Here is a 13,090-nt window from a genome sequence, read left to right on the forward strand (position 1 = left end):
TTCTTCAGATTCAGTACTTTGGAAACACAGTTTATGTCCATTCTGTGAATGGACATTTCAGAGCTCATTGAGGCCAATGGCAAAAAAGTGAATACCCCAGAATAAAAACTTGAAGCAATCTATCTGAGAAACCAGTTTATCATTTGTGCACTCACTTCACATAGTTAAACCATTCTTTTCATTCAGTAGTTTGGAAACACTGTTTTTGCCCACTTAGCGAATGGACAATTGATAGCTCCATGAAGCCAATGGCATAAAAGGGAATATCCCAGGATAAAAACTAGAATGAATCTATCTGAGAAACTGCATTGTGATGTCTGCATTCATCTCAAAGAGTTAAACCATGCTTTCCATTGAGCAGTTTGGAAACACTGTTTTTTTGAATCTGCAATGGGATATTATGGAGAGCATTGAGGCCTGTGGTAATAAAGGAAACATTCAGATAAAAACTGGAAAGAAGTTTTCTGAGAAACTGCTTTGTGATGTGTGCAATCATCTAACAGAGTTAAACTTTTCTTTGGGTTCAGTAAATTGAAAGACTTTTTTGTCCATGATGCAAATGGAGATTTTTTACTTTGTTGAGGCCAATGGTGAAAAAGCAAATATCTCAGAATAAAAACTAGAAGGAAGCTGCCTGAGAAACTGCTTTGTGATGCATGCATTCATCTCACAGAGTTAAAATTTCTTTGGATTCAGTAGTTTGGAAATACTGTTTTTGTCCATTCTGCAAACGGACATTTGGGAGTGCTTTGAAGCCAATGGGGAAAAAGCATATATCCCAGGATACAAAGTAGATGGAAGCTATCTGAGAAACTTGTATGTGATGTGTGCATTCATCTCTCAGAGGTAAACCCTTCTTTTCATTTAGCAGTTTGGAAACACTGTTTCTGTAGGGACTGCAAAGGGATATTTTGGAGAGCATTGAGGCCTATGGTGAAAAAGGAAATAACTTCTGATAAAAACTAGAAACAAGCTTTCTGAGAAACTGCTTTGTGATATGTGCATTCATCTCACAGAGTCAAACAGTTCTTTGGATTCAGGAGTTTGGAAACACTGTTTTTGTCCCTTCAGTGAATGGACATTTGAGAACTCATTGGAGGCAATGGCAAAAAAGGAAATGTCCCAGGATTAAAACTAGAAGGAAGCTATCTGAAAAACTGCTATGTGATGTCTGCATTCACCTCACAGAGTTAAATATTGATTTTTATTCTGCAGTTTGGAAACACCGCTTTTGTAGAATTGCAAAGGGGTATTTCAGAGAGCATTGTGGCCTTGGGGGAAAGAGGACACACCTTCAGATAAAAACTAGAAAGAAGCTTTCTGAGAAACTGCTTTGTGATGTGTGCATTCATCTCACAGAGTTAAACCTTTCCTTGGATTCAGTAGTTTGGAAACATTGTTTTTGTCCATTCTGCAAATGGACATTTGGGAGCTCAATTAGGCCAAAGGAGAAAAAAGGGGTATCCCAGGATAAAAACTAGACAGAAACTATCTCTGAAACAGCTATGTGATGTGAGCATTCGTCTCACAGAGTTACACCATTCTTTTCGTTCAGCAGATTGGAAACTGCCTTTTTGTAGAATCTGCAAAGGGATATTTGTGAGCTCCTTGAGGCATATGGTGAAAAAGGAAATATCTTCGCATAAAAATTAGACAGAAGCTTTCTGAGAAACTTCTGTGTGATGTGTGCATTTATCTCACAGAGTTGAACTATTCTTTTGATTGAGCAGTTTTGAAACACTGTTTTTGTCCACTGTGCAAATGGACATTTGGGAGCTCATTGACGCCAATGGTGGAAAAGCGAATATCCCTGGATAAAATCTAGAAGGAAGCCATCTGAGAAATTGCATTGTGATGTCTGCATTCATTTCACAGAGTTAAACCATTCTTTTCATTCAGCTGTTGGGAAACACTGTTTTTTGAGAAGCTGCAAAGGGATATTTTGGAGAGCATTGAGGCATATGGTGAAAAAGAAATAATATTCAGATAATAACTAGAAAGAATATTCTGAGAGAGTGATTTGAGATGTGTGCATTCATCTCAAAGAATTAAACGTTTCTTTGGTTTCAGCAATTTGGCAACACTATTTTTGTCCATTCTGCGAATGGCCATTTGGGAGATCCTTGAGGCCAACAGGGAAAAAGTGAATATCACAGGATAAAAACAAGAAGGAAGCTAGCTGAGAAACACTTTGTGATGTGTGCATTCATCTCACACAGTTAAAACTTTCTTTTCATTCAGCAGTTTAGACACACTTTTTTTTGTAGAGTCTGCAAAGGTATATTTCAGAGAGCTTTGAGGCCTATGGTGAAAAAGGAAACATCTTCAGATAAAAACCAAAAGGAAGCTTTCTGAGAAACTGCTTTTTGATGTGTGCATTCATCTCACAGAGTTAAAACTTTCTGTCAATTCAGTAGTTTGGAAACACTGTTTCTGTCCATTCTGCAAATGAATATTTGGGAGCTCATTGAGGCCAATGGTGAAAAAGCGAATATTCCAGGATAAAAATTAGATGGAAATTATCTGAGAATCTGCTAAGGGATGCATGCATTCATCTAGTAGAATTAACTCTTTCTTTCCATTCAGTTGTTTAGAAACACTGTTTTTGTAGAATCTGCAAAGGGGTATTTCAGAGAGCATGAAGCCTATGGTGAAAATGGAAACATCTTCAGATAAAAAATATAAAGATGGTTTCTAAGAAACTGCTTTGTGAGGTGCACATTATCTCAAAGTGTTAAACCTTCCTTTGGATTCATCAGTTTGGAAACACTATTTTTTGTCCATTCTGTGAATGGACATTGGGGATCTCATTGATGCCAAAAAGAAAAAGCAAATATCCCAGGATAAAAAGTAGATGGAAGGTATCTGAGAAAATGCTATGTGATGTGTGCATACATCTCACAGAGTTAAAACTTTCCTTTCATTCAGCAGTTTGGGAACACTATTTTTGTAGAATCTGCAAAGGAATATTTCAGAGAGCATTGAATCCTATGGTGAAGTAGGAAACATCTTCAGATAAAAAGCAAAAAGAAGCTTTCTGAGAAACTTCTTTGTGATGTATGCATTCATCTCACAGAGTTAAATCTCTGTGGATTCAGCAGTTTGGAAATGCTGTTTTTGTCCATTCTGTGAATGAACATTTGGGTGCCCATTTAGGCCAATGGGGAAAAAGCCAATATCCCAGGATAAAAATTAGACGGAAACTATCTGAGACACTGCTACGTGATGTGTGCATTCATCTTGCGGAGTTAAACCTTCCTTTTCATTCAGCAGTTTGGAAACACTGTTTTTGTAGAATCTGCAAAGTGATATTTCAGAGAGTATTGTGGCCTATGGTGAAATAGGAAACATCTTCAGATAAAAACTAGAAAGAAGCTTTCTGAGAAACTGCTTTGTGGTGTGCACATTTATCTCACAGTGTTAAAACTTCCTTTGGATTTAGCAGTTTGGAAACACTGTTTTTTTTTCCATTCTGCAAATGGACATTTGTGAGCTCATAGAGGTCAATAGGGAAAAAGTAAATAACCCACAATAAAAACTAGCTGGAAGCTATCTGAGAAACTTCTATGTGATGTTAGCATTCATCTTTCAGAATTAAACCTTGTTTTTCATTCTACAGTTTGGAACACTCTTTTTTAGAATTCTCAAAGGGATATTTCAGAGAGCATTGAGGCCTATGGTGAAAAAGGAAATATCTTCATATAATAACTATAAAGAAACTTCCTGAAAAACTGCTTTGTGATGTCTGCACTCATCTCAGGGAGTTAAACTTTTTTTGGATTCAGCAGTTTGGAACACTGTTTTTGTCCATTATGCAAATGGACATTTCAGAGCTCATTGAGACCAATGGGGAAAAAGTGAATATCCCAGGATAAAAACTGGAAGGAAGTTATCTGAGAAACTGCTTTGTGATGTGTGCATTCATCTCGCAGAGTTAATCCTTTCTTTTCTTTATATATATATATTATATATATACTATATATTACATATATTATACATGTAATATATATACACTATATATTACATATATTTTATATATTATATATATAAAATATATATATATATAATATATATTTTACACTTAAAGTTCTAGGGTAAATGTGCACAACGTGCAGGTTTATGTATAAATATGCCATGTTGGTGTGCTGCACCTGTTAACTTGTCATTTACATTAGGTATGTCACCTAATGCTATCCCTCCCACCTCCCTGCACTCCACAAAAGGCCCCGGTGTGTGATGTTCCACTTCCTGTGTCCAAGTGTTCTCATTATTCAATTCCCACCTATGAGTGAGAATAGGCAGTGTTTAGTTTTATGTACTTGTGATAGTCTGCTGGGAATGATGGTTTCCAGTTTCATCCATGTCCCTACAAAGGACATGAACTCATCATTTTTTATGGCTGCATAGTATTCCATGGTGTATATGTGCCACATTTTCTTCATCCAGTCTATCATTGTTGGACATTTGGGTTGGTTCCAAGTCTTTGCTATTGTGAATAGTGCCACAGTAAACATATGTGCACATGTGTCTTTATTGCAGAATGATTTATAAACCTTTGGGTATATACCCAGTAATGGGATGGCTGGGTCAAATGGTATTTCTAGTTCTAGATCCCTGAGGAATAGCCACACTGACTTCCACAATGGTTGAACTAGTTTACAGTCCCACAAACAGTGTAAAAGTGTTCCTTTTTCTCCACATCCTCTCCAGCACCTGTTGTTTCCTGACTTTTTAATGATCACCATTCTAACTAGTGTGAGAAGGTATGTCATTGTGGCTTTGATTTGCATTTCTCCGATGGCCACTGATGATGAGCAGTTTTTCATGTGTCTGTTGGCTGCATAAATTCTTCTTTTGAGAAGTGTCTTTAATGTCTTTCTCCCACTTGTTGATGGGTTTCTTTGGTTTATTTTTCTTGTAAATTTGTTTGAGTTCCTTGTAGATTCTGGATATTAGCCCTTTGTCAGATGAGTAGATTGCAAAAGTTTTCTCCCATTCTGTAGGTTGCCTGTTCATTCCGATGGTAGTTTCTTTGGCTGTGCAGAAGTTCTTTAGTTCAATTAGATCCCATTTGTCAATTTCAGTTTTTGTTGCCGTTTCTTTGGTGTTTTAGACATGAAGTCCTTGCCCATGCCTATGTCCTGAATGATATTGCCTACGTTTTCTTCTAGGGTTTTCATGGTTTTAAGTCTAAGATATAAGTCTTCAATCCATCTTGAATTAATTTTTGTAAAAGGTGTAAGGAAGGGATCCAGTTTCAGCTTTCTACATATAGCTAGCCAGTTTTCCCAGCACCATTTGTTCAATAGGGAATCCTTTCCCCATTTCTTGTTTTTGTCAGGTTTGTCATAAATCATATAGTTGTTGATGTGTGGTATTATTTTTGAGACTTCTGTTCTGTTCCATTGGTCCATATCTCTGTTTTGGTATCGGTACCATGCTCTTTTGATTACTATAGACTTGTAGTATAGTTTGAAGTTAGGTAGTGTGATGCCTCCAGCTCTGTTCTTTTGGCTTAGGGTTGACTTGGCAATGTGGGCCCTTTTTTGTTGCATATGAACTTTAGAGTAGTTCTTTCCAACTCTGTGAAGAAAGTCATTAGTAGCTTGATGGGGATGGCATTGAATCTATAAATTACCTTGGGCAGTATGACCATTTCACCATTTTCAGTATGATTCTTCCTATCCAAGGGCATGGAATGTTCTTCCACTTGTTTGCATCCTCTTTTATTTCATTGAGCAGTGGTTTGTAGTTCTCCTTGAAGAGGTCCTTCATGTCCCTTGTAAGTTGGATTCCTAGATATTTTATTCTGTTTGAAGCAATTGTGAATGGGAGTTCACTCATGATTGTGCTCTCTGTCTGTCTGTTATTGGTGTATAAGAATGCTTGTGATTCTTGCACACTGATTGTGATCCTGAGACTTTGCTGAAGTTGCTTATCAGCTTAAGGAGATTTTGAGCAGAGACGATGGGGTTTTCTAGATATACAATCATGTCTTCTGCAAACAGGGGCAATTTGACTTCCTCTTTTCCTAATTAAATACCCTTTATTTCTTTCTCCTGCCTAATTGCCCTGGCGAGAGCGTCCGACACTATGTTGAATAGGAGTGGTGAGAGCAGGCATCCCTGTCTTGTGCCAGTTTTCAAAGGGAATGCTTCCAGTGTTTGCCCATTCAGCATGATATTTACTGTGGGTTTGTCATAGATTGCTCTTACTATTTTTAGAAACGTCCCATCAATACCTAATTTATTGAGAGTTTTTAGCATGAAGCATAGTTGAATTTTTTCAAAGGCCTTTTCTGCATCTATTGAGGTAAGCATGTGGTTTTTGTCTTTGGTTCTGTTTATATGCTGGATTGCATTTATTGATTTGCATGTGTTGAACCAACCTTGCATCCCAGGGATGAAGCCAACTTGATCATGGTGGATAAGCTTTCTGATGTGCCACTGGATTCGTTCTGTCAGTATTTTATTGAGGATTTTTGCATCGATGTTCATCATTAGGGATATTGGTCTAAAATTATCTTTTTTTGTTGTGTCTCTGCCAGCCTTTGGTATCAGGATGATGCTGGTCTCATAAAATGAGTTAGGGAGGATTCCTACTTTTTCTATTGATTGGAATAGTTTCAGAAGGAATGGTACCAGATTCTCCTTGTATCTCTGGTAGAATTCAGCTGTGAATCCATATAGTCTTGGACTTTTTTGGCTGGTAAGCTATTAATTATTGCCTCAGTTTCAGCTCCTGTTATTGGTCTATTCAGAGATTCAACTTCTTCCTGGTTTAGTCTTGGGAGGGTGTATGTGTCGAGGAACTTATCCATTTCTTCTAGATTTTCTAGTTTATTTGCGTAGAGTTGTTTATATTATTCTCTGATCATAGTTTAGATTTCTGTGGGATCAGTGGTGATATCCCCTTTGTCATTTTTTATTGCGTCTATTTGATTCTTCTCTCTTTTCTTCTTTATTAGTCTTGCCAGCTGTTTATCAATTTTGCTGATCTTTTCAAAAAAGCAGCTCCTGGATTCATTGATTTTTTGAAGGGTTTCTTTTGTCTCTAGCTCCTTCAGTTCTGCACTGATTTTAGTTATTTCTTGCCTTCTGCTAGCTGTTGAGTGTTTTTGCTCTTGCTTCTCTAGTTCTTTTAAGTGTGATATCAGGGTGTCAATTTTAGATCTTTCTTACTTTCTCTTGTGGACATTTAGTCCTATAAATTTCCCTCTACACACAGCTGTAAATGTGTCCCAGAGATTCTAGTGTGCTGTGTCTTTGTTCTCATTGGTTTCAAAGAATGTCTATTTCTGCCTTCATTTCGTTATGTACTTAGTAGTCATTCAGGAGCAGGTTGTTCAGTTTCCATGTAGTTGAGCAGTTTTGAGTGAGTTTCTTAATCCTGAGTTCTAGTTTGATTGCACAGTGGTCTGACAGACTGTTTGTTATCATTTCTCTTCTTTTACATTTGCTGAGGAGTGCTTTACTTCAACTATGTGGTCAATTTTGGAATAAGTGCAGTTTGGTGTTGAGAAGAATGTATGCTCTGTTGATTTGGGGTGGAGAGTTCTGTAGATGTCTATTAGGTCTGCTTGGTGCAGAGTTGACTTCAATTCCTGGATATCCTTATTAACTTTCTGTCTCATTGATCTGTCTAATATTGACAGTGGGATGCTAATTTCTCCCATTATTATTGTGTGGGAGCCTAAGTCTCTTTGTAAGTCTCCAAGAACTTGCTTTATGAATCTGGGTGCTCCTGTATTGGGTGCATATATATTTAGAATAGTTAGCTCTTCTTGTTGAATTGATCCCTTTACCATTGTGTAATGGTCTTCTTTGTCTTTTTTGATCTTTGTTGGTTTAAAGTCCATTTTATCAGAGACTAGGATTGCAACCCCTGCCTTTTTTTGTTTTCCATTTGCTTGGTAGATCTTCCTCCATCCCTTTATTTGGAGCCTATGGGTGTCTCTGTACGTGAGATATGTTTCCTGAATACAACACACTGATGGTTCTTGACTGTTATCCAATTTGCCAGTCTGTGTCTTTTAATTGGAGCATTTAGCCCATTTACATTTAAGGTTAATATTGTTATGTGTGAATTTGAACCTGTCATTATGATGTTAGTTGGTTATTTTGCTCGTTAGTTGATGCAGTTTCTTCCTAGCCTTGACAGTCTTTACAATTTGGCATGTTTTTGCGGTGGCTGATACCAGTTGTTCCTTTCCATGTCTAGTGCTTCCCTCAGGAGCCCTTTTGGGGCAGGCCTGGTGTTGACAAAATCTCTCAGCATTTGCTTGTCTGTAAAGTATATTATTTCTCCTTCATTTATGATGCTTAGTTTGGTAGGATATGAAATTCTGGTTTGAAAATTCTTTTCTTTAACAATGTTGAATATTGGCCCCCACACTCTTATGACATGTAGAAGTTCTGCCACGAAATGAGCTTTTAGTCTGATGGTCTTCCCTTTGTGAGTAACCCGACATTTCTCGCTGGTTGCCCTTAACATTTTTTCCTTCATTTCAACTTTGGTGAATCTGACAATTATGTATTGGAGTTGCTCTTCTCGAGGAGTATCTTTGTGCTATTCTCTGTATTTCCTGAATTTGAATATGGCCTACCTTGCTAGGTTGGGGAAGTTCTCCTGGATAATATCCTGCAGAGTGTTTTCCAACTTGGTTCCATTCTCCCCATCACTTTCAGGTACACCAATCAGATGTAGATTTGGTCTTTTCACATAGTCCCATATTTCTTGGAGGCTTTGTTGATTTCTTTTTCCTCTTTTTTCTCTAAACTACTCTTCTCACTTCATTTCATTCATTTGATCTTCAATCACTGATACCCTTTCTTCCAGTTGATCGAATCAGCTACTGAAGCTTGTGCATTTGTCACATAGTTCTCTTGTCATGGTTTTCAGCTCCATCAGGTCCTTTAAGGACTTCTCTGCATTGGTTATTCTAGTTAGCCATTCATCTAATATTTTTCAAGGTTTTCAACTTCTTTGGGATGGATTCGAATTTCATCCTTTAGTTTGGAGAAGTTTGATCGTCTAAAGACTTCTTTTCTCAGCTCATCAAAGTCATCCTCAATCCAGCTTTGTTCCACTGCTGGTGAGGAGCTGTGTTCCTTTGGGGGAGGAGAGGTGCTCTGACTTTTAGAATTTTCAGTTTTTCTGCTCTGTTTTTTCCCTATCTTTGTGTTTTTATCTACATTTTGTCTTTGATGATGGTGACGTACAGATGGGGTTTTGGTGTGGATGTCCTTTCTGTTTGTTGGTTTTCCTTCTAGCTGTCAGGATCCTCAGCTGCATGCTTGTTGGAGTTTGCTGGAGGTCCACTCCAGACCCTGTTTTCCTGGGTATCAGCAACAGAGGCTGAAAAACAGCGAATATTGCTGAACAGTGAATTTGCTGCCTGATCTTTCCTCTGGAAGTTTCATCTCAGAGGGCTACCGGGCCATGTGAGAAGTCTGTCTTCCCTTACTGAGGGCTGCCTTCCAGTTAGGCTGCTCAGGGGTCAGGGACCCACTTGAGGGGGCAGTCTGTCTGTTTTCAGATTTCAAACTCCATGCTGGGAGAACAACTACTCTCTTCAAAGCTGTCAGATGGGGACATTTAAGTATGCAGAGGGTTCTGTTGCCTTTGGTTTGGCTATGCCCTGTCCCCAGAAGTGGAGTCCAAAGAGGCAGGCAGGTCTCCTTGAGCTGCGGTGGGCTCCACCCAGTTGTAGCTTACTGGCCCCTTTGTGTATCTACTCAAGCATCAGCAATGGTGGGCACCCCTCCTGCAGGCTCACTGCTGTCTTGCAGTTCGATCTCAGACTGCTGTGCTAGCAATGAGTGAGGCCCTGTCAGTGTGGGACCCTCAGAGCTGGGCATGGGATATAACGTCCTCATGTGCCATTTGCTAAGACCATTGGAAAAGCACAGTATTATGGTTGGAATGACCTGATTTTCCAGGTGATTGTGTCACAGCTTTGCTTGGCTGGGAAAGTGAATTCCCTGACCCCTTGCACTTCCCACATGAGGTGATGCCTCGCCCTGCTTCAGCTCATGCTCAGTGCACTGCACCCACTCTCCTGCACCCACTGCCTGATGAGCGCCACTGAGACCAACCCAGTACCTCAGTTCAAAATGCAGAAATCACCCACTATCTGCATCACTCACACTGGGAGCTGTATACTGCAGCTGTTTCTATTTGGTGATCTTGAAACTGCCTGCAAATCTTTCTTTTCATTCAGCAGTTGGGAATAACATTTTTATAGAGTCTGCAAAGGGATATTTTGGAGTGCATCGAGGACTATGGTGAAAAAGGAAACATTTTCAGACAAAAACTAGAAAGAAGTTTTCTGAAAAACTGCTTTGGGGTGTCTGTATTCATCTCACAGAGATAAACCATTCTTTGAACTCAGCAGTTTGGATAAATTGTTTTTGTCCGTGCTGTGAATGGACATTTGGAAACTCATTGAGGCCAATGGCAAAAAAGTGAATTACCCTAGGATAAAAAATAAATGGAAGTTATCTGAGAAACTGCTTTAGTATGTGTGCATTCACCTTGGATTTTTAAAACTTTATTTTCATTCATCAGTTTGGAAACATTGTTTTTGTAGAATCTGCAAAGGGATATTTTGGAGTGGACTGGGGCTGTGGTGAAAAAGGAAACAACTTCAGATAAAAACTAGAAAGAGGCTTTATGAGAAACTGCTTTGTGATGTGTGCATTTATCTCACAGAGTTAATTTTTTCTTTGGATTCAGCACTATGTAAACAATGTTTTTGTCCTTTCTGCAAATTTACATTTGGGAAATCATTGAGGCCAGTGGCAAAAAAGCCAATATCAAAAAAATAAAAAAATAAAAGGAATCTATCTGAGAAACTGCTGTGTGATGTGTGCATTCATCTCGCAGAGTTAAACCTTTCTTTTCATTCAGAAGTTTGGAAACAATGTTTTGTAGTATCTGCAAAGGGATATTTGGGAGTCCATTAAGGCCTATGGTGAAAAAGGAAACATCTTCAGACAAAAACTAGAAAGAATCTTTCTGAGAAACTGCTACCTGATGCATACATTCATCTCAGAGAATTAAACGTTTTTTGGATTCAGCACCTTGGAAATGCTGTTTTTCTCCATTATGAGAATGGATATTTGGAAGCTCATTTAGGCCAATGGTGAAAAAGTGAATATCCCAGGATAAACACTAGAAGGAATCTATTTGAGAAACAGCGTTTCTATGTGTGCATTAACCTTGTGGAGTTAAAAGTCTCTTTTCATTCAGCAGTTTGCATATAATGTTTTTGTAGAATCTTCAAAGGGACATTCAGGAGCACATTGGGGCTATGGTGAAAATGGAAATAGCTTCAGATAAAAACTAGAAAGAAGCTTTTTGAGAAACTGCTTTGTGATGTGTACATTCATCTCACAGAGTTAAACTTTTCTTTGAATTCATGAGTTTGGAAACATTGTTTTTCTCCATTCTGTTAATGGACGTTTGGGAGCTGACTGAGGCCAATCTCAAAAAAGTGAATTACCAAAAGATAAAAAAAAAAAGGAAGCTATCTGAGACAAAGCTTCATGATGAGTGCATTGTCTTGCAGAGTTAAACATTTCCTTTCATTCAGCAGTTTTGAAAAACTTATTTTGTAGAATCTGCAAAGGGATACGTGGGAGTGAACTGAGGCCTACTGTAAAAAAGGAAACATCTTCAGACAAAAATTAGAAAGAAGCTTTCTGAGTAACTGCTTTGTGTTATGTGTGTTCATCTCACCGAGTTTAAATTTTCTTTGGATTCATCAGTTTGGAAACACTGTTTTTGTTCATTCTGCGAATGGACATTTTAGAGCTCACTGAGGCCAATGGTGAAAAGGGACATATACCAGGATAAAAACTAGAAAGAAGATATTTGGGAAACGGATTTCTGATGTGTGCATTCATCTCACAGAGTTAAACATTTCATTACATTGTGCAGTTTGGAAACACTGGTTTTGTAGAATCTACAAAGGGATATTTCAGAGAGCATTAAGGCTAATGGTGAAAAAGGAAATATTTTCAGATAATAACTTGAAACAATCTTTCTGAGAAACTGCTTTGTGATGTGAGCATTCATCTCACAGTGTTAAACCTTTCTTTGGATTCAGTAGTTTTGTAGGAGTGTTTTTTTCCATTCTGCAAATGGACATTTGGGAGTTCATTTTGACCAATGGTGAAAAAGCAAATATTCCAAGATTAAAACTCGTTGGAAGCTATTAGAGAAACTGCTATGTGATGTTTACATTCATCTGGGAGAGTTAAACCTTTCGTTTCTCTCAGCCATTTTAAAACACTGTTTTTGTAGAATCTGGAAAGGGATATTTCAGATGGCATTGTGGCCTATGGTGAAAAAGGAATCTTCTTCAGATAAAAATGAGAAAGAATCTTTTTGAGAAACTGCTTTGTGATATGTGCATTCATCTCACAGAGTTCAACCTTCCTTTGGATTCTGCATTTGGAAACACAGTTTTTGTATATTCTGTGAATGGACATTCAGGAGCTCATTGAGGCCAATGGGGAAAAAGAAAACATCTCAGGATAAAAAGTAGACCAAAGTTTCCTGATAAACTGCTATGTGATGTGTGCATTCGTCTTGCAGAGTTAAACCCTACTTTTCATTCAACAGTTTGGAAACACTGTTTTTGAAGAATTTGCAAACTGATATTTTGGAGAGCTTTGTGGCCTATGATGAAAAAGGAAACATCTTCAGATAAAAACAAGAAAAAAGCTTTCTAAGAAACTCTTTTGTGATGTTTGCATTCATCTCACAGAGTTAAACATTTATTTGGTTTCATTGGCTTGGGAAGAGTGTGTTTCTCCATTCTGCAAATGTACATTTGGGAGCTCATTGAAGCCAATGGCAAAAAAGCAAATATCCCAGGATAAAAATTAGATGGAAGCTATCAGTGAAACTGCTATGTGATGTTTACATTCATCTGGGAGAGTTAAACCTTTCATTTCTTTCAGCAGTTTTAAAACACTGTTTTTGTATAATCTGGAAAGGGATATTTTGGATTGCACTGAGGCCTATAGTGAAAAAGGAAACTTTTTCAGATAAAAACTAGAAACAAGCTTTCTGAGAAACT

Source organism: Pan paniscus, chromosome 8, assembly GCF_029289425.2.
Source record: "Pan paniscus chromosome 8, NHGRI_mPanPan1-v2.0_pri, whole genome shotgun sequence".
In the NCBI taxonomy this organism is placed as follows: domain Eukaryota; kingdom Metazoa; phylum Chordata; class Mammalia; order Primates; family Hominidae; genus Pan; species Pan paniscus.